This window comes from Elephas maximus, chromosome 25 (genome assembly GCF_024166365.1).
Source record: "Elephas maximus indicus isolate mEleMax1 chromosome 25, mEleMax1 primary haplotype, whole genome shotgun sequence".
In the NCBI taxonomy this organism is placed as follows: Eukaryota; Metazoa; Chordata; class Mammalia; order Proboscidea; family Elephantidae; genus Elephas; species Elephas maximus.
The window spans coordinates 45,209,522-45,230,703 of record NC_064843.1 but is presented as its reverse complement, the minus strand read 5'-3'; the positions used below and the strand labels follow the sequence as shown (position 1 = coordinate 45,230,703).

The 21,182-nt window shown below is 42.2% G+C and overlaps 2 protein-coding genes across 2 annotated transcripts in view; both read right to left on the bottom strand.

The window, feature by feature from the left end:
- The window catches only part of BMP2 (bone morphogenetic protein 2), a 62,527-nt gene extending 42,910 nt beyond the window's left edge, over positions 1–19,617 (bottom strand). The window contains exon 1 of the mRNA XM_049869737.1: positions 19,573–19,617. The gene's annotated coding sequence lies outside the window, so the exon portion shown is untranslated. The remainder of the gene's footprint in view (positions 1–19,572) is intronic.
- Positions 1–21,182, bottom strand: part of LOC126067356 (serine/arginine repetitive matrix protein 3-like) — a 62,041-nt gene that overhangs the window by 30,856 nt on the left and 10,003 nt on the right. The gene's annotated exons all lie outside the window — the stretch shown is intronic.

The window sequence follows — 21,182 nt, the reverse complement described above, 5'->3', positions numbered from 1 at the left end:
CGCTAGGTAACTGAGACACCAAGATTCTGACCCCAACTTCACAGAGTTGTGTGACCTTGAACAAGACATTAAACCTCCTGAGCCTTTCTTATAGAAAATAATACCTCTTCTTCCTGGAGCAGGATTAAGTGATACAGCCTTAGAAAATTCACCCAAAAAAATGCATTTTCCATGAGTCTCCCTCTAACATTTCCATTCATTCTTCTTCTACTGGGGAAGCATCTATACAGGAATTACTTTCTAAGCAAATCCAGTTATAGGATTTATATCCAAGATTTCTACTTCATGATTTTAGTTGTGGTATTAAAAAATCAGTATAATACCTTGAGCTGTATTATGATGTGGTTCTACTAAAATTGGCTGGAAATTAAGAATAAAAGAGAAGAGGAAGTCTACCAGAATCCTGACCACTAACTCTAACTAAAGGCTGCGGAACCATTTTGAGATACTCGTATCAGAAGTCTGGCCAGCTGGAATGTGTTTTGTAACCCTGCCTTCAGCGTAGCACTATCAGAGGAAACAAACGAATGATCTGCCAAATTGGTTTTGGACACATCAACCTACCCTGGCACAGAAGAGCAATGTTCAAGAAGAAGAAAAATAGAGGCCACCATTCCAAGCCCTGAGTCACTGTAAGAGGCAAAGTCAGTACATGACTCCAGAGCTTGCCTGCCCATTGAAAAAGACTTCCAAAAATATCCAGGGAGGGGCAAGAAAAGCCCTCTGGCAAATCCCTTCCCTTGTTCACTTTTTCAAGATCCTTTTCTGGAAGCAGAGATGTGGAATTGTAAACACATGCTTGGGAGCAGAGGTAGATGTCCCTTTTATCTTCTATTAGTTGCACATGAAGTATCTCACTCTAGTCATGGTGGCCTGAGAAGATGGAAAGATGGAGATTACATAGAAATTTGCTGACTAGCCTTGCCTCAAAGAAGGTTTTGCTATTAAAGGACCTAATTAGACTTCAGAGAAATTCTCCTTAATTTGATTTCAAAAGCAACAAGTCACCAGGATACTGTTTCATTTCAGAGAGGCTGCTGATGAAGGATTGATCACTCTAAGACCAAACTAAGGGTCCACAAAACTGTTGAGTTTTATCCTCTTATAAGGCTGGGAAACTGAGGCTTTTCCAAAGCAGAAGGACATGGAGAAAGGAATTGTCTTTTTCTGCACTTACTATGTGCCAGACACTATGCTCTGTTGTCTTGTTGAATCCTTACTACAACTCTATTCTCCTCTTTCTGTCTACATGGAATCATAAAGTAACTTCTTAAGATTATAAATAACCAAAATGGTAGATCTGAGCTCCAAATCCAGGTCTAATTCCAAGAACCACGCTTTTCCACATTACCCGACTTGCCACCCTATTTAACTTCTTGAGTGGTTTTAATTAACATCAGACAGCAGACTGAGGTTATTGAGCAGCAGAATTACTGGGTGAAAAGTGCAAAGGCTAGTCCAACTGGGACATCACCCACATCCTTCTGAACTCAGCCCAGTGGGTTTGTCATACAAGCCCTGCTGAGCTGAACTCTGCCAAGGGACTCTTCCTCCAGTTGGGAAAATAGAATAACACAGGAGAAACACCTATGACATTAAGCAGTGGCTAATCAAGTATAAAAAAAAAATTAAGTATAAGGAAACCCTGGTGGCATAGTGGTTAAGTGCTACAGCTGCTAACAAAAAGGTCAGCAGTTTAAATCTACCAGGTGCTCCTTGGAAACTCTATGGGGCAGCTCTACTCTGTCCTATAGAGTCGCTGTGAATTGGAATCACGATGGGTTTGGTTTTGTTTGGTAATCAAGTATAAATGAGGTGGCTGTATGTAAAAGTTCAACAGGAGCTCAGCAAAAGGAGAAGACCACGTGGGTGGGTGGAGGGGGTGATGTGAGGGCTTCAGTACAAAAATGATGGTCTTCAGTACAGAAAAGATAGAGAAAAGCCTTGATGGTCAATCAGGTTGACTATTGCCAGGTTAAGGGATGACTGGAAATTAGCTGAAGCACAGAAATGGAAAGTAATCGGTGCGGGGCATGCAAATCAAAGTAATAACGAAATATCAGGACATGCCCACCAGAAGCACTAAATAAACACTGTAAGTGTCAAGTGCTGATAAGGATGCAAAGCAGCCAGAATGCTCATGTATTGCTAAACAAACAAACAAACAAAACCCCAAACCCATTGCCATTGAGTCCATTCCAACTCATCGTGGCTCCTTGTGTTAGAGGGTGGAACTGCTCCCTAGGGTTTTCTTGGCTGTAATCTTTACAGAAGTGCGTCACCAGATCTTTCATTCATGGCGCCAGTGGGTGGGTTCGAACTGACAACCTTTAGGTTAGCAGCAGATCACAAACTGTTGTGCCACTCAGGAACCTATATATTGCTAGTGGGGATATAAATTGATTATGGCCACTTTGGAAAAGTGTTTGGAAATTGCTGCTAGAACTAATCACATGCACACTCCATAGCCAACAATTCCACTCCTGGGAAGAAACTCCGCAGCAATGCTTACATCTGTTCACCAGAAGACTTGCACTAGAGTGTGGGTAACAGCACTCTTGATAATAACCAACTAGAAATTACTGTCCATCGACAGCAGAACGGATGTGCCATTTTTGGTGTAGTCACACACAATAGAATACAAATATCAAAGACCATGAACAATCTAAAAGTTCGCACAAAAACAAGGATGAATCTCTCAAATTTATCTCCAGTGAAAGAAGCCAGACACAAGAGTGCATCCTGCATGACTGCATTTGTTAAAAATGAAACGAAACCAAAGGCAGGTGCTGTCAAGTAGGCTCGGACTCATGGCAACCACATGTGTGTCACCATAGAACTCTGCTTCATGTGGTTTTCAATAGCTGATATTTTTGGAAATAGATTGCCAGGTCTTTCTTCTAAGGCACTTCTGGATGGACTTGAATCTCCAACCTTCGGGTTAACAGCCAAGCTCATTAACTATTCACCATCCGGGGACACCTGATTGCATTTATAGACATCCCGAAAACAGATTAAATTTATGTATAGTGTTACAATTTAGGGTTGTGATTGGAGCCCTGGTGGAGCCGTGGATAATAGCTTGGCTGCTAACCAAAAGGTCAGCAGTTCAAATCCTTGGAAACCCTATGGGCAGTTCTATCCTGTCCTATAGAGTCTCTGTGAGTCGGAATCAACTCAGGTTGCAAGGGTTTTTTTTGGTTATTGTGATTACCCTTGGAAACTGGAAGGGGACATGAGAAGTATTTCTAGGGTGCTATCCATGTTCCATTTCATGATCTGGGTGCTTGTAACACAGGTGTGTTCAGTGTTTGAAAATTCTCCAAGCTGTACACTTCCGTGCAATTTTCCATATGTAGATTATGTCAATAAAAGGTGACAATCCAGAGTAGCATGGGTTTCCCTCTCTTCCCATTGGTGTCTAGTTGACTTTGTTAAATGGGAAGGGAGGCTGGCTTTGCAGAGAAATGTTCCCACTTTTGCAATCACCACAGCAGTGATGACGCTCTTTGTAGGTGATCGTAAGTCTAAGAACACCTCCAGGTAAGTTTCCACATGCATACACCTCCCCTCCCTTCTCCTCTTCCTCCCACATCTCCAGCCCCCAATCAGCCTCCTGCAAAGCGTTAGTTAATCTCCTCCATCGATACATCTTGATCTTAAACCTAATAGGCAGGAATGCTTGCTTTTGTATCTGGGTTCAAAGTACACACTACAGTAGTTGGCTTTTAAGTTTATGTTATAGGCTTAATTTTCTTGCTCAAAATGAAATGAGGAATACATTAAGACTGTGGAAGGAAGGAAAAAAAAAACACATGATGGATGAACTGGCTTATATGACTACAGTTCCTTTAGCAACAAAAATATTTGGTAGGCTCCCTTATTGTTGAGATCAAGCAATGTGCCTGGATCTAAATGACACAAAAATGGTTTGAATTAGAGTCAAATAATTGCCATTCTAAGTGAACATAAACTTTTTTGAGGGGGGTGGTGTGTGGGGATAAAAAAAAAAAACTAATAAACGCTGAAGCAAAGCTCACATCTGAGACTTAAGCTTCAAAGCTCTTAAAAAGGAGGCTTTTTTTTTTTTTTTCAGAGAGAGAGAGAGGCAGCTGGAGGAGTGGTTTTCCCAAGCTGATTTTTCTTACGGGGTGACCCAGCCTGGGTCGGAATGTTACCATGTGATCAGCCCAGACCGTGTCGGCAGCACAGTCTCAGCACAGAAGTTAGTACTTTATGCAGCATCATTAAAATAATTGGGGGAGAAAAAAAAAATGTTAAGCTCTGCAAGCTTGAATCACAAGCCTCTTGGAAAGGTTAATAAGCTTGTTGGAATCCTAGCTCTGCCCTGCACTCCCCTCTCCCCCTTTCAATGCCTGGCCACCCCCACCCTTCCCATGCGCAATGACAGCCTGGTTATCAGTCAGGAGAGAAAGATTCAGAATAAAGCCTTTGTTTCAAACAGCTGAATGACCCCTATTCCGCCACTGCTATTCTAAGATTCTTGTTAATGACTAAGATCCCTAGGTGGCACAAATGATTTGGGCTGGGCTATTAAACGTTGGGGGTTTGAACCCACCCAGTGGTACTACAGAAGACAGATAGGCCTGGCAACCTGCTTCCGTTCAGATTGCAGCCCGGAAACCCCTATGGAGTAGTTCTACTCTGTAACACACGGGGTCGCCATGTGTCGGAATCGACTCCACAGCAATGGGTTTGTTTATGACTCTGACCATGAAGTTCCAAAAGGGAGTATCTGCTTGCTTTCTCATGGCAGGGAGCTACCAAGTTAGCATATTTGTGGGGTCCAAAGAAAAAGTCAGTTCCACAGTATAAAAGTATAAAGGTGTGTCCAGCAGAGGAAAGGAGAGAGAGGAGGTGAGTGGGGTGGAAATAACCAACGGGCTGAGGTTGGACCCTGTTCACGAGAGGGAGCAGCGGAGGTCCAGCAAGGGGAGACTGGAACTTTTTAAACAGAGTAGCAGAAACAGCTCACAGAGAAAGTGTTGGAGCATAAAGTAAATTCAACTGCCTTGGGTGGTGTGCCAGTTGGAGGAAGGCAGCAACTGGATTTGTCTTAGGAAAAAGAGAAAGGGTGTGTGTGAGAGAGAGAGAGAGAAAGCTACAGGGAATCGTGCTTTCTTCTCCCTCACTCCTAGTTTGGCCTTAGAACACTCTGTATCCAAAGGTGGACTTCCTTTGGTAGAATCCTCTAGCCCAGGTTATAATCAACCCCAAAAGCACCAAGCTTGCTGCTGGGGTCAAGGCATGAAGACTAATGGGGGAATGGCTCCTTGCTCCTCATCACCTGGGAGCACAGTCGAGCATCACTGGTGCCAATGCTGGTTACTGATGGAGGCCAAGAAGGAACATGCCTTCCCCAGAGGGAAAGTTTTTGTTAAAACTGGTTGATTTGGGTGAGCAGAGCCCCCGGCTGAAAGACAGAGAACCTTAGTCCTTAAGCAAGAGGTTTCAAAAACCATGTCTTGGGAAGAAACTGGACCTGCAAAGAAAATCCTCATGTTTTTGCTTTGAATGAAAGCTCTCCTTGGTGACTGAGAATTGAAACATGGACAATGGCTTGGATTTGGAGCTCATCCCTCAAACAGCCCATACCCCCTGAGAGTCACAGCTGACTTCTTGTTGAACCCAACTTTCTCAGCTGAGTGTGGCATCTGTGAGGTCATCTGGGGAGCCCTTGCTCAGCTGATTAATCTTTTATACTGAGCCCAATGACTTCCATGCCATCAGCTCCTTTGAGGGGCAATTATTCTGTTCCCAGCTCCACTGAATGGACGGTCTTTGTTAACTGATATAAAACTAACCCCAAAGTGTTAACTTGTAAATATTTATTTGTCACTCATACAGCAGTCTGTTGTGGGTGTTTTGGTTTGGAGGCCTTCCACATGATCCGTCAGTGACCCAAGCTCCTTCCCTTTAATCACTCTTCGCTCCTCTAAGGCCTTGGAATCCTCACCATTTAGCTACTAAATGGGAAAATAGGGACTAGAAAATGTACCAACTTCTTAACTCCTTTGTTTGGAAGTGACACATATCACCTCTGCTTATATGCCACTGGGGAAACAGTTATATTGCTCAACCCAGATGCAAGGGAGACAGGGAAACGCCCCTTACTGTTGTTGTTGTTGTAGGTGCTGTCAAGTTGGCCCCCAACTCATGGTAACCCCATGAACAATGGAATGAAACACTGCCTGGTCCTGTGTCGGGACCATGGTCAGTTGTAGATAGGATCACTGCGATCCATAAGATTTTAATTGGCTGATTTTCAGAAGTAGATCAACAGGCCTTTTTTCCCACTCCATCTAGTCTGGCAGCTCCACAGAAACCTGTGCAGCACCCCAGCAATGTGCAAGCCACCACTAGCGGATGGGTGGTCACTGTGAATAAGGCAGTTGGCTAGGAATCAAACCTGGGTCTCCTGCATGGAAGGTGAGAATTCTATCACTGAACCACCTCTGGCCTCTGGTCTCTTACTAGGAAGGGACTTACCAGCCCAGCAGCAGCTTTGCTCTAAAAGCATGACTTGTTGGTAGACAAATAGCTCTGTTTACTAGAGGATGTCATGTTATGTATCCCTATCTCCTCCCCACCAGCCACGGCTGATTGGACAAGGGGATGCACCTTCTGTGGTCACAGACTAGCCAGTGGCATTGTACATAACCCACTGCAAAAACATATGCCCTGACTGGGCATATATTGCTAATAAAAAAAAAAAAAAACCACTGCATAGGTAATGATTATTAGCTGAGTCAGTTAGATGCTATCTTTGAGGAAATTTGAACTGACAAAGAAAACAGTTTAGGGGAGAAATAGAAACAAAAAGAAATTGAGTCCCATTGATGGCAGAGCACGGGGTGGGTGTCCACAAAGGCCTGCTGCTGAACACTTCTCTAGTTCCAGCATTTGCAAAGCCTGCCTGGTCTTCTTGAAGTCACACAGTTGGAAAGGAATGGAATCAGAATTCAAACTCAGATCTTTCTGACTCTAAAGCCTGATTTTTTTTTTTAACCTCATTATACCACTTCCTGGAAACGCTGGTGGCGTAGTGGTTAAGTGCTATGGCTGCTAACCAAAAGGTCAGGAGTTCCAATCCACCACGTGCTCCTTGGAAACTTTATAGGGCAGTTCTTCTCTATCCTATAGGGTTGATATGAGTAGGAAGTGACTTGATGGCAATGGGTTTATTTACTTATATATACCACTTCGTGTTAGATATTTTAGACAGAACTTCTTAATGAAATTTTTGGCAAACTGGATCATTGTCCCTGTTTAAGAATTATATGTGCACACCCTAATTCATCCCCCTAGAGACAGGCCGGAAACCCTGGTGGGATAGTGGTTAAGTGCTATGGCTGCTAACCAAAGGGTTGGCAGTTCACATCCACCAGGCACTCCTTGGAAACTCTATGGGACAGTTCTACTCTGTCCTATAGGGTCACTATGAGTCGGAATCGACTGGACAGCACTGGATTGGGTAGAGACAGGCTCTATTTCTCTAACCTACTGCACTGATGGTGGAGCTGACCACGTGACTAGCTTTAATCAGTGAAATATAAGTGGAAGTAACAGTGTGCCATCTCTCAGGAGAGGCTATTCCACTCACCCCCTTGAACTCTTCTGATCCTCATGAGAAAACACCCCTGACAGCAACAGACTCGTCAACCTGGACCCCTAAATGTGACATATGGAGCAGATTTAAACCCAGCCCCAAACCTGGGGCCAAGCCTAGTCAACCTGCAGCTTGTAACAGCAGCCCCAGCCAACCTGCAGACCCAAGAGCGAGAAACACAAATACTTGTGGTTGTAAACCACCGAGATTTGGGTTGGTTTGTTAGGCAGCTTTATTGTGGCAAGGGCTGACTAATACTGTGATGGAAAGCAAATGTATCATTACTTAGAACAATTGTAACCATCTGTACTATTTGAACACCTGCTATGAACATTTTATACAGCATGTTTATTATTTCTGATTCCATGTAACCAAATAATGCCTGAAGGGTCATCTATGTCCTATGTTGTTGGCTGCTGTTGAGTCGATGAATCGATTCTGACTCATGGCGAGCCCATGTGTGCAGAGTAGAACTATGTTCCATAGGGTTTTCAAGGCTGTGACCTTCAGAAGCAGATCACCAGGCCTGTCTTCCGAGGTGCCTCTGGGAGGGTTTGAACTGCAAGTGGTTGAGTGCTTAATCATTTGCATCACTATGGCAAGTGAAATTGAAGTTTTTATAATGTGTAAAGAAAAAATACTGTTTAACACTAGAAAACTGGACATTAGTTTTATCAGACCAACAATCACATTTATTAAAGTTCAAAAGCTTAAAAGTATTTTTTTCAAAAACTCTATGGAACACAGCTCTACTCTGACACACGTGGGGTCACCATGAGTCAGAATCCAAAAAAAAAGTTTAAAAACAGAAGACTTGTCCAAAGACTTTTTCATAAATATTATGTGTTGTTGTGTGCCATCAAGTCAATTCCAACTCATAGTGGCCCAATAGGACAGAGTAGAACTGCCCCATAGGGTTTCCTAGGCTGTAATTTTTATGAGAGCAGACCACTAGGTCTTTTCTCCCATGGAGTGGTTGGTGGGTAAACTGCCGACCCTTCAGTTAGCACTCAAGCTCTTAACCACTGTGCCAGCAGGGCTCCTTAAATGACATGCACTCATGTGATTATGAACTCACTAACTAAACTTGGTTTCTCAGTCCTGGCTCAGATCACAAATCTCTCCATTTCAATTCTCTGTCTGATTCCCAGATAAACAATAACATCAAAAACCAAATCAATGAGTGACATTACCATTTCTTGTTTAAATGGCTCTCTCTCTCTGAGCATCCGTCACAAATTTTTTGCCTGGGATGCACAAGGAACACAGGATGAGCAAGGATGCTGAAAGGAGCAGAAAGGTAGGTTGTCACTGTGGTTTGGTGTCATTGAGTCAGTTCTGACTCATAGCAACACTATGTACAACAGAACAAAACACTGCCAGGTCCTGTGCCATCCTCACAATCGTTGTTATGCTTGAGCCGATGGTTGCAGCCACTGTGTCAGTCCATCTCCTTAAGGGCCTTCCTCTTTTTCCATGACCCTCTACTTCACCAAGCATGAGGTCCTTCTCCAGGGACTGGTTTCACATAACAAGTCCAAAGTAAGTGAGATGAAGTTTCGTCATCCTCCCTTCTAAGGAGCATTCAGGCTGTACTTCTTCCAAAACAGACTTTTTCATTCTTCTATCAGTCCATGGTATATTCAATATTCTTTGCCATTCCCATAATTCAAAGGCATCAATTCTTCAATCTTCCTTATTCATTGTCTAGCTCTTGAATGCATCTGAGGCAATTGAAAATACCATGTCTTGAGTCAGGCACACCTTAGTCCTCAAAGTGACATCTTTGCTTTTGAACACTTTAAAGGGGTCTTTTGCAGCAGGTTTGCCCAATAAATACATCGTTTGATTCCTTGACTGCTGTTTCCATGGGAATTGATTATGGATCCCAGAAGGTAGGTAGCATGTTGAATGTGTGTATGTTAAAGAGAATTTCAATTCTAGAAGAAAATTATAAATAAATATGTTTCCACTGTCTATGTCTTAAGCTAGTGGACAGTCTTGGCTGGACGGTCTTTTGTTTCAGTGTCAGGGTAAAAACATGATTCTATAGATGAGGAATCTTAGGATTACAGAACTGTTTTGATCCAGCTACATACCCTCAATGAAATACGTAAGTCTCTATTCAACTTAATCAGTTACGGCAAAACTTTGCTTGACATTATTGGTCTGCATGAACATGACTAGAAATGGCAAATACTGAAATACGCGATGTCTACACTAGCCCACTGCTGCCCAAATCTTACCCCACTAACCACCAAGGCACCGTGTGACCGACATTGTTGATCAGCTCATGGCCCTCTTTCCAGCTAAGCCTGTGAGTGGCCTCAGACTCCTTCTCAGCACAACAGTGCCAGCAGCCATTACTGACAGATGAGTCAACACCTGCGGGAAAGCTGCTTCTCTTCCCTAACCTGGATAGTTTCTTGCATTTCTGGCATCATCATTTCTTCTAGACTCATCCTACCTTCTGTCAATTTCCAGTTTGTAAGCCATTTTTAAAATAAAATCAATGCAATAGTAAAATGACAAACTGGAAAACAGATAACTAAATTTGCATTTTTGGGGGGGGGACCTGGGACTGTCTAAAAAAGCCAGTACAGCATGATAAAGAAAGGTTCAGGGAGAATAAAAATTATTGATTAAAGAGAACAGAGAAAATTAATAGGACGTGGATCTCCTTGGTCTGACTGAAAAAATTGCTTGAGAAAGAGGTACCTCCACCGCAGCCTCAGAGGCAGCAGCGGGAAGACCTCACGCGTGGCAGAGGTGATCTGCAGGATCTAGCTACCCCGAGGGAAAATCTGGCCCCAAAACTAGCGGCTGCTGTTTGGGCAAAACACCAAATATTGTGTTGTAACTGTGTGAGGTTATTCCTAGTAGACACAGTACAGTTTCAGACAAACCGGGGGAAACGTGTCAAAGAGAAAATACCTAGGTATTAGCCTACATAACCCGCTGGTGTTTTCAGACTGAGTGAAATACACAAATCCAGATTTGTCAGCTCTGGGCTCCTTACCTTCTCCTCCCCTTGCCCCCCACCAGGCACTGCTCCAATGTTCCCTTTTCTCCTATTCTGAACGCATCAGCGTCCTAGAGATCCTGGCAGCCCTCCTAGTCCAGCTGCTGCCTCTGACCTGGATGTTCCTAGCCTTTTCCGAGGTTCCAGGACATGCTTTATCCTGGGATTCCTCTAATGGAAGATGGGAAGGGCTTGAAACCATGTGTCTCCACTGTCTTCTGCTGTCACCATGATGGTATCAGTCCTTGGCTGGTGCGTTCGCCTTACAAACCAAGGCTTTGACTCCCAGCCTTGCAGTAGAGGCTCAATAGATTTGAATTCAATAAAATCCTTAATTTATATGTTTATTACCCTACTCAGCTCCTTATCCCCCAAAAAGCTCATGGAATAAATATTAATACTACTATTTTCTAGAGGTGAAAACTGTGGACAGGATTCTTTGATAGAAGTGTTTGCAGTTAGATATAATGGATCCAATGACTTATTCTTGTATTCCAAAAACAGAAATATTGCCTAAAATGAAGAACCACATATTCGTTTTATAGCTCCTTTAAGCTTCTTCTTCAGTCTTCCTATAGGCTTGACTACTAGTTAGAGTCCTATTGGTAGCGATGTTTGCACGTCTTTGTCAATTACATTTATTGGTCTCTTTGCCCTGACATCTCCATTGTGATGAGAGTTGTTCTAAGGAAACACCTCATCCTTCATGGTTGTTGTTAGTCGCTGTTGAGTTGATTCCTACTCATGACAATCCCCATGTGTGCAGAGTAGAACTGCTTTATAGGGTTTTCAAGGCTGTGACCTTTTGGAAGTAGATTGCCAGGCCTCTCTTCGGAGGCACCTCTGGGTGGTTCAAACTGCCAATCTTTCAGCTAGTAGTTGTGCACTTAACTATTTGCTCCACCATTCACTGGGTGCCCCCAAAAGTGTGGCCATGGGCACACAGTGAGAGCCCAACCACTGCTTTCTGGCTGCATTGATAATCGGGTCCTGATTATAATTCAGGGCACAGCAACAGAGAGAGAGCGTGTGCCTGCCCAGTGAGGTACCAGTGGGGAACTCACACCCCCTGCCCATTTCCTTCCTTCTGTGGAGCAAAATGGGGAAAGGCCAATAAGCAGCTACCAAACAAAGAAAACAAAACAGGGGTGGGATAGGGGTTGGGGGTGGAATGGGGGCTGAGAGTGGGGCGAAGGAAATAATGGGGGAGATTTTGAGTTGTCAAAAAGGAGGACTTCTCAACTTCTGGCACAGGCTCAAACCTGGAAACCTAGTGAGCTTTGCCCATCACTAATGATCACATAATCACATGTTCCCAGGAAAGGTACCGGGAAAGGCTGTTAAAATACCACAGCTCTGTTGCTCCATGCAAGAGCAGCTTTCTGAAACGTGGTCCCTGTCAGGTTTCCCTTGAGAGGCAAAGGAAAGAACAATGGCAGTTGGCTCCTGCAAGCTGAAGTCTTGGGAAAACCAATGAGGGACGTGTCTCTTCCCAGCCCGGTGTTTGGAAATGCTTATGTTCTCATTGTATATTTTTAACATGGTGATGGGCCAGCTTGTTATGTGTGCTGGCTGCCTCACTGGGTGACTGGCAGGCAGCCAGGTGCGAGTGGAGACTAAACCATTCGTGGGGTATGTGGTAGCCGAAGTAGCCAGAACCAGGCTTTGTAACGTCTTCAAACAAAATAGTTATTCAAAAGGTGTTGGCGAATCTGCGTTTCCTTCTAGGGAGATATGACTCTCCAGTAGAGTACACGTGGATCTCTGCCTCTCTTACAGGATCATGGTGGCCAGTGAAAAGCCCTAATTTACTATAATCCTATGGTTTACACATAGTAAGCTCAGTAAAAATGTTCTATTTTTTTTTTAAATCAATTTTATTGAGGTATAAAAACCCATTGCTGTTGATTCCGACTCATAGCAACCCTGTAGGACAGAGTAGAACTGCCCCATAGGATTTCCAAGGAATGGTTCGTGGATTGGAACTGCCAACCTTTTGGTTAGCAGCTGAGCTCTTAACCACTACACCACCAGGACTCTTTACTGAGATATAGTTTAATACAATAAAAGGACCCATTTTGAGCATACAGTTGAAAGAAGTTTGACAAATGTATAACTCCATGTAAGCACCACTGAAATAATAACAGAACATTTTCCTCACTCCAAAATGTTCCCTTATACCCTTTTGCAGTCAAAACTGTCCTCCAGCCCTGACCCCAGAGAAACACTGATCTGCCATCACTATAGATTTGCCTGTTCTAGAACGTCATACAAATAGAATCATACAGTATATGTTCTTTTCCATTTGGCCATTTTTCCTTAGCACACTGTATTTGAGATTCATTTATTTTATCGGTGTCATAACATAACATTATTTTTATTGCTGGGTTGTATTCTAGTATATGAATATGCTACAGTGGATTCATCCATTTATCGACTATTAGACATTTGGGTCTTTAAATAGAAAGAAGATTCAGTCTTCCAAGGGGTGAAGAAGGTAGAAAAGACAGAAGAGGAAAAATTAGGAAAGTTATAGAAATATGGGCAAAAGACTTAAATTGGCATTTCACAAAGAGAATATCCAGCAAACGTAAATGAAAACCAAAATGAGCTGCCATTATGTGCTCACCAGAATGGGTGAAGTGAAAAACTCTTACAATACTTAGTATTGGCATGGATGTGGAGCAAACGGAACTCTCACGGTACACTTATGGCGTGGTAAATTGATGCAGCCATTTTTTAACACTCATTTAACTGGATGTTCTAAAATTTAGCACATGCAGACTCGTGGCCTGACATTTCCACTCCTAAGTTTAAATGCAACAGAAAAGCATGTATATATATATCAAAGAACATGTGCTCGAATGTTCTCAGCAGCTCTGTTCATAATCATCCCAAACTGAAAACTAATTACCCGTCGATGTTGGAATGGATAAATAAATTGTTGTAGATTTACATCATAGAACACTACCCAGCAAGGAAAGCGAACATTATACAACTCCACGTAACAACGCGGACACTTCACACAGGTTATGCTGAGCAAAAGAAGCCAGGTACCAAAGCGTACCTGCTGTATGAGCCACTTCAGTACTTTTCTAAAACTAATCTGTAGTTCTAGAGGTTATAGGATCATGCTACACAGTTAGGATAGCAGTTATTCATAGTGGGGGTAGGGACAGGAAAGGAGTGCAAGAGGGAGTTTCTGGGGGGCTGATAGTGTTCTGTTCATCCATCTGGTCATTCAGGTGTGTTCAGTTTGGAAAAAATCATCAATATCTACACATAGTAATCTGTGCATTTTTCTGTAGGTATATTATTTAATAAAGAGTCAAAAATAGGGAGACTCCTTTGTATTTTCAGTCCCCCATCCTCATCTACCAAGCCCTGGCGACACAGTGGTTAAGAGCTTCGCTGCTAACAAAAAGGTTGGCAGTTCAACTCCACCAGCTGCTCCTTGGAAACCCCAAGGGGCAGTTTTACTCTGTCCTATAGGGTCACCATGAGTCGGAACCAACTCGACAGCAACGAGTTTGTTTTTTGGGGTTCATCTACACACACACACACACACATCACAGGGACTGAGAAATTTTTGGCTCAGCATGCTGCTAACCACAGTTCATAAAAACAGGGTCCCAGGGCAGATTCCTAGCAGTGAAGCCATTGTCAAGGAGCCCCAAATAGTTGTGACGATACACTGAGTATGCTAGGTAAGGCTTCAAGACCAATGTGTAACTGAGCCAACTTTTTAGAAATGCCCATGAGGGTTCTGGACCTCATTTTGGCAGCATGAGAGAGGGAATGTGGCAAATTGAACCCATCAGCTCATGATTCCCACTTATCACTTACACTGAGTGGTCTTTGGTTCTGAATGTTCAAAAAGTTAATGAAAGGGGTCAGGGGAACCAATGGAGCTTTTGCAGTCATGGGTGTAAGCTAAAAGGAGCAAAATAAGGGTGATATAAAGTCCCCATTCTTCAAAATACCTCCCCCAATATTTCGACAGTGAAATAGCACTGTTGGAAATGAATTCGTTTGGGTTAAGGTTTTTCATCTGTAAAGAAACTGCTCATCTTTGCCTGCCAAGACCCCACTCCTCATCGCAATGGCATCAGCTTTTACTCGGTCTCCAGGGAAGATGGTGGCTCTTGCCTGGTTGTTAAAATGGTTGCTTTTTAGAGGCACTCCACACTTTCTACCTCTGCTAGCCTCGGTAGAGATAAAACAGACCAACATTCAACCTTTCTCTGCATTTTTTTTCCTTCAATATACACAAGACCTTCTGGAATCTTTAAAAAGAAACTGTACAAATACCTTAAAGAAAATACAAAAACTTTTTTTAAATGATGAGCATGTGAAATATCTATCTCTGATTCTTAAATACCTAAAAGATGAGTTTTTCTCTTTGTTTTGTGTCTACTCCAGGAAATAGCTATCCCACTATATACTTCAGTTAAAAAGTTGGACCCTGGTGGCACAGTGGTTAAGAGCTCAGCTGATAACAAAAAGGTTAGCAGTTTGAATCCGTCAGCCTCTCCTTGGAAATCCTATGGGGCAGTTCTACTTTGTCCTGTAGGGTCTCTACAAGTAGGAATTGACTTGACAACAACAGGTTTGGTGTTTTGTTTTGTTTTTTTTAGTTAAAAGTATATTGGAGTTAGCATCAAAAGACTGGGATTGGAAGCCTAGGTCTTTTGCTTAGTTTAGTGTGATCTCAGTTAAGATTCTCAGTTTTCACCAAAGTCAGCTCCTTCCTCTGGCAATGATGAGAGATGTGGGACTTATATGAGATAAGCTGTGTGCAGGTTCTCAGTTATTAAAGACACTGCAGGAGGGTTCTCTTAATTTGGTCCCTAAACTAGCAGTGTCATCATCACCTGGAATTTGCTAGAAATGCAACTTCTCAGGCCCCACATTAGACCTACTGAATTGAAAACTCAAAAACTTGCTACTCAAGTCTTCTCAAGCCCTTCTCCAGCTCCCATTCTTAGCTGTACTTAAATTTTAAAAATTCCAACTTCTGTGCCTTGTCTCTAGTTTGGTAGGTAGAATGGCAGACTATGCTACCTTCAAAACATTATCTATAGTTTCTTAACTTTTTAGCTATAAAAAAGAGGAATGAAGTCCCGATGCAGGTTACAACATGGATGAACCTAGAAAACCTTCAAAACATTATCCATAGTTTCTTAACTTTTTAGCTATAAAAAAGAGGAATGAAGTCCCGATGCAGGTTACAACATGGATGAACCTAGAAAACCTCATGCTAAGTGAGATAATTTAGTCACAAAAGGATAAATACTGTATGATCTCATTTATAGGAAGTAAGCAAAACTATAGAAACCAAAAATTATTAGTGGTTACCAGAGGAGAGAGAGAGGAAAAAGGGGAGTTTTTGCTTAGGGTGTATTGAATATATGCCAATGGTGGTGGAATAATTTGAAAAAGGATAGCAAGAATGGTTGCACAATTTGAAGAATGTAATTAATGTCACTGAATTATACATGTGGAAATTGTTTAATTGCTTTTTCACCACAATAAAAAAAAAAGACAAAAACTTAATGGCTTAAAACAACTATAATTTATTTTGCTTAAAAATTCTCAATTTGGGCAGGGATAGGCCATCTACACTCCACGTGGGTGAATTATTTGGGCGCTAGATCTTCTCTCAAAATGTTCACTTACATGGTTGACAAGTTGGTGCTGGCTGTCAGCTGGGAGCTCAGCTGGGGATGTGGGCCAGGAGTCTTGATTTCTCTCCACATGGGCTTCTCCATGAGCTGCTTGGGTTTCATCACAACACGGTGGCTAGGTTACAAAAGTGAGCATCCCAAGAGAACAAGGCTAAAGTACATGGCGTTTTATAAGACCTGACATCAGAAATCATGTACTGTCACTTTCAACATACTCTATTGGTCAAAACACTTACAAAAGCCTGTCTAGATAAAAAGGAGGAAAGAGAGTGTATAGGCTGCAAAACCCTGGTGGTGCAGTGGTTAAGAGCTCAGCTGCTAACCAAAAGGCCAGCAGTTCAAATCCACCAGCTGCTTCTTGGAAACCTATGGGGCAGCTCTACTCTGCCCCATAAGGCCACTGTGAGTCAGAATTGACACCATGGCAATGGGTTACACAGATTTCACCTTTTGATGGGGGCGTGGCAAGATTTAGAAAAGCCTGTAGGATGGGAGATACTGTTGCAGTCATCTTTACAAAACTTATTCTTCCACTGAATTCTCACACAGCCTCTTTAAGACCATTTCGTTAAAATGCAAATAATCCTAGAAAGGTAATCAAGGACGGATGGATTACCCCATAAGCAAGATAAAAAAACATGTGAAATTGTGTACTACAGGTTAGTTAAGTAAGCACAGGTAAGCCCATGTTTACCTTGCTTACAGAGTAATTTATCCCTGCCAGGGATTGTAAATTTGAAAAGAAATTTCGATTCTGTAGGAAGGTATTGTAGAGTTGGGAGAGAGACAGAGGCCAGCCACACCTAGAAGCAGAATCTTTGATGTGGTGAAAAATGTGAAATTGTTCACTACAGGTGGTCTGGTAAGCAAGGTAAGCACCATGCTTACCTTGCCTATTGGATAATCTGCCTCCGAAGGTAAATACAATGAACCATTATTAGTCAATTATACTCTACTGCGGATGTGTTTATTAGGCACCCAGCTCCAAGGAAAAAGACATACATTGATTAAAAAAAAAAAAAAGGCAATGACAATAGGTTGCAGTCGTGAGTACTTACTGTATTTTTACCAAAAAAAAAAAAAAAAAAATTGGCATAGCATGCTTACAAAAATACCTCACCAGGGAGGGTGTGCCTGGCAAACAAACAGAAGGTGCACTTCATTTGTGTAAAAATACAGTACTATATGTCAAGCACTGTGCTATGCAACAGACACGTGTTGTCTTATCCCATGCTTATAACAAACCTTTGAGGTAGTTGTTATTATTCCCATTTGATGATTGAGAACCCAAGCTTAGAGAGGGGTAGGGAACTTGGCTGAGGCCACACTGCCCAGGAGTGGGAGAGCTGGAATTCAAACTCACCAATCTGGTTTCAATTCTTCAGTTTGATTTCAAGTCCTCTACCTGCCAAATAGGAAACCCTGGTTGCATAGTGGTTAAGTGCTAGGGCTGCTAACCAAGAGGTCGGCAGTTCAAATCTGCCAGGCGCTCCTTGGAAACTCTATGGGGTAGTTCTACCCTGTCCTATAGGGTCACTATGAGTCAGAATCGACTTTACGGCAGTGGGTTTGGACCTACCAAATGGAAACCCTTGTGGAGTAGTGGTTAAGTGTTATGGATGCTAACCAAAAGACTGGCAGTCCGAGTCTACGAGGCGCTTCTTAGAAACTCTATGGTACAGTACTATCTGCCCTATAGGGTCACTATGAGTCAGAATCAACCCGATGGCAACAGGTTTTACCTACCAAATAGAAATTTTTGCTATTTTTAAAAAATTATTTTATTTTGAAATAACTTCATTTTATTTCAAACCAGTGCCAAGAGTTCCTGTATACCTCTTGCCCAGCTTCCGCTAAGGTTAACCTCTTATATGATCACAGTGCAATGATCAGATCCAGGAAATTCACATTGGCACTGTACTACTAATTAACTGAATTGCAGGCCGTTTTGAACTTTACTAGTTTTTTTTCACTAATGTCTCCTTCTATTCCAGAATCTAGCTGAGGATTCCACATTGCAATTCATTATGTCTGTTTACTGTGTCCAATCTTCGACAGCTCTTCAGTCTTTCCTGGTCTTACACGGTATTTTCGTGTTTTGAAGAGTGTTGGTCAGTTATTTAGTAGAATGTCTTTCCATTGAGGTTTGCTTGATTTTTTCTTTTCTCACAATTAGATTGAAGGTATGAATTTTGGGCAAGAATATCAGAAAAGTGATGTCGAGTCCTCAGTACATCATGTCAGAGGGTACGTGTTTACATTAAATCTTATTACTGGTGTTAACTTTGATCACCTATCAGGTAGCATGTTTAAAGAAAGAGGTGGGAGAAAAAGAAAAAACTGGTTTTGACACAGCAGTACGTGATTCTGTGTAGAAATATTGTGAATAGGATGGTGAATAATTACAATGAGCTATGTGGTAAGCATGACACTTATCACTTTATTAAAAAATAATCATTTAATTGGATCTTCAGAAGAATTCGCCAGGTTACAGATGATTTCTCAGGGCATTGGTCTCTATTTAGTCTTATAGGGCATCTGTTTGGTGACTGAGCCAACTTGTGGATGGCAAGGCCCATTCTGGTGGAGGTCGGGGAAGTCAAAGTAGGGGGATATGTCAGAAGAGAATCTGGGGGTGGTAAGGGCATAGTATTGTTTCAGTTCACTAGCTGAGCCTTAGCTACTGAAATTTCAATCGCGAGTGGAAGGGTTTTCCCCTCCATTGTTCCATCAAGAGACAGCCTGGTCAGAAGAGAAGGAGGCCAGGGTTTGTGGCCTGGTGACCTGGCTTTGCATGCCAGCACCCTCACTCACTACCACAAATGGAACCTCTTCAGCCTCACCTTCTCCATTTGCACAATGGTGATGCCTGTCTGGAAAGACGGCTGTGAGCAAAGTGCTGAGAAGTTTCCATCCCTTCTGTTAATACTCAGTAAAATGGAAGCTGGTGTTCACAGAGCAGCAATATGGTGTAAAAGGAAAGACACAGAATTTTAGAGTGGGACACATCTAATCTCTCAGACTTAGCTCTGCCATTTTCTAGCTGGGGACTTTGAGCACGTTTTGAAACTCTCAGAATCGATGTTTGTAAACTGTTGACAAGCACTCCTAGTTTGTAAGGTATGATAACAACAATGTATAGAAAGTTTCTGGCATGTAGCAGGTGTCCCAAAATGGTAACCTTATTTTCGTTATTGTTGATTACATCATTAGTTAGTTCCAAGGGCTCTTACCCAATCTTGATGGCTTCCCAGGCAAAATTCTCCGTTTGGGGTCCCCTTGTGAGTGACTTCAACTACATGGGTTTTGGCTCTTGAACTGGACTCCTGAGCAGAACTGGAAGATACAAGTAAAATCCATGGATCTCTGTGGTATCAAGGATACAGCAGCAGTGAAATTTTCTTTTAAATGGCAGAACCCTTGGCACCACGGCAAGGAAGGGAATTTTCTTATAATTAAGCAATGATTTGCTGCCAAACTCTCAAAATGTTTGCAAACTTCTTTATTCTCTGTGGATACATATGTCTAAAGGATGTATCAATGCCAAATAAAGGCTGTTTGATATGGCTACTTGCTGAAATAATTAAAATTTTATGACTACAGTTGAACTAGCATGAATTTTCCTTCTGTTCATGTAATTGCTGGTGGCATTTCAATGTGGGAGGAAAGCCTTGATAAAAAAAAAAAAAAAAAACTATTGATGAGGACATCTTCAGTAGGTTGGAGCTTGAGTGGAAGTTACACCTCTGAAAGTAGAGGAGTATAAGTTGCTCAAATTGACATGTTTTTTATATAAATTTACATGAAAATAAACTGTGGTGTTCATATTTTTTGGTCATAGCATAAAAAATGCTTTTCTAGGAAAGAGGAGACTTGGGTTCCAGACCCCTGCTAGCATCACCTTGTTACTGTTGCTTTTGTTGTTATTGCCCGTTTTTAGCTGCTGTCAAGTCAGCTTGATTCATGGTGACCCCATGTACAAAAAACAAAACATTACCCAGTTCTGCACCATCTTCACGATCATTGGTATGCTTACGTTTCAATATTCTTTGTGATACATAGAGTTTCCATGGGCCGATTTTCAGAAGTAGATTGCCAATCTTAGTCTGAAAGCTCCAGTGAAACCTGCCCACCATGGGTGACCTTGCTGGTATTTGAAATACTGGAGGCATAGCTTCCAGCATATTAGTAATACCTAAGCCAGCACAGTATGCCAAACTGACAGGTGGTGGCTACTTGTTATATAACATTGGAAGGGTGATAGTACCTGTATTGGCTTGGTTGTGCCATCTGGAAACCTGCGAGAGTAATCCCTATATACTGAAATGCTACAACTATATGACATGTAACCTCTAGGTGCTGTGGCTGATAGATGCACACAGTGGGTGCATGATGAGCACTTACTGAGGTCAGTTAATTCAGACCTAGTCCCTTCTTAGTTTTTGTGTACTTGGGCATGTCTCTGTGCCTTCCCTGTAAAATAAAGGTGTTGGGCTTTAATAGCTACGAGGGTTACACTACTTCTAGACGTCTCTGTATGTTGGTTTGCATGTTTGTGCCCATGTGTGTACTCATATGAACATTCCATCTCAGTCACTGAGTACATGTCCTGCAACACCAATCACCTGTCCCTCAGACATGCCCAGATTGAAGACCTAACGTCATTCGCTTCGTTACCGCCATTTCATTGCTTGCCTAGAGTCCCAGAAAAATGCAAATGAAGGAATATGAAGTTTCCACTGCAGATGCATTTAAGACAGCAATGAACAAAAGTATTTTATGTAATCAAATTAGAATCTTTCTTTTTCCCCCTCTCCTTAAAGCAGTTGCAAATCCTAAACAT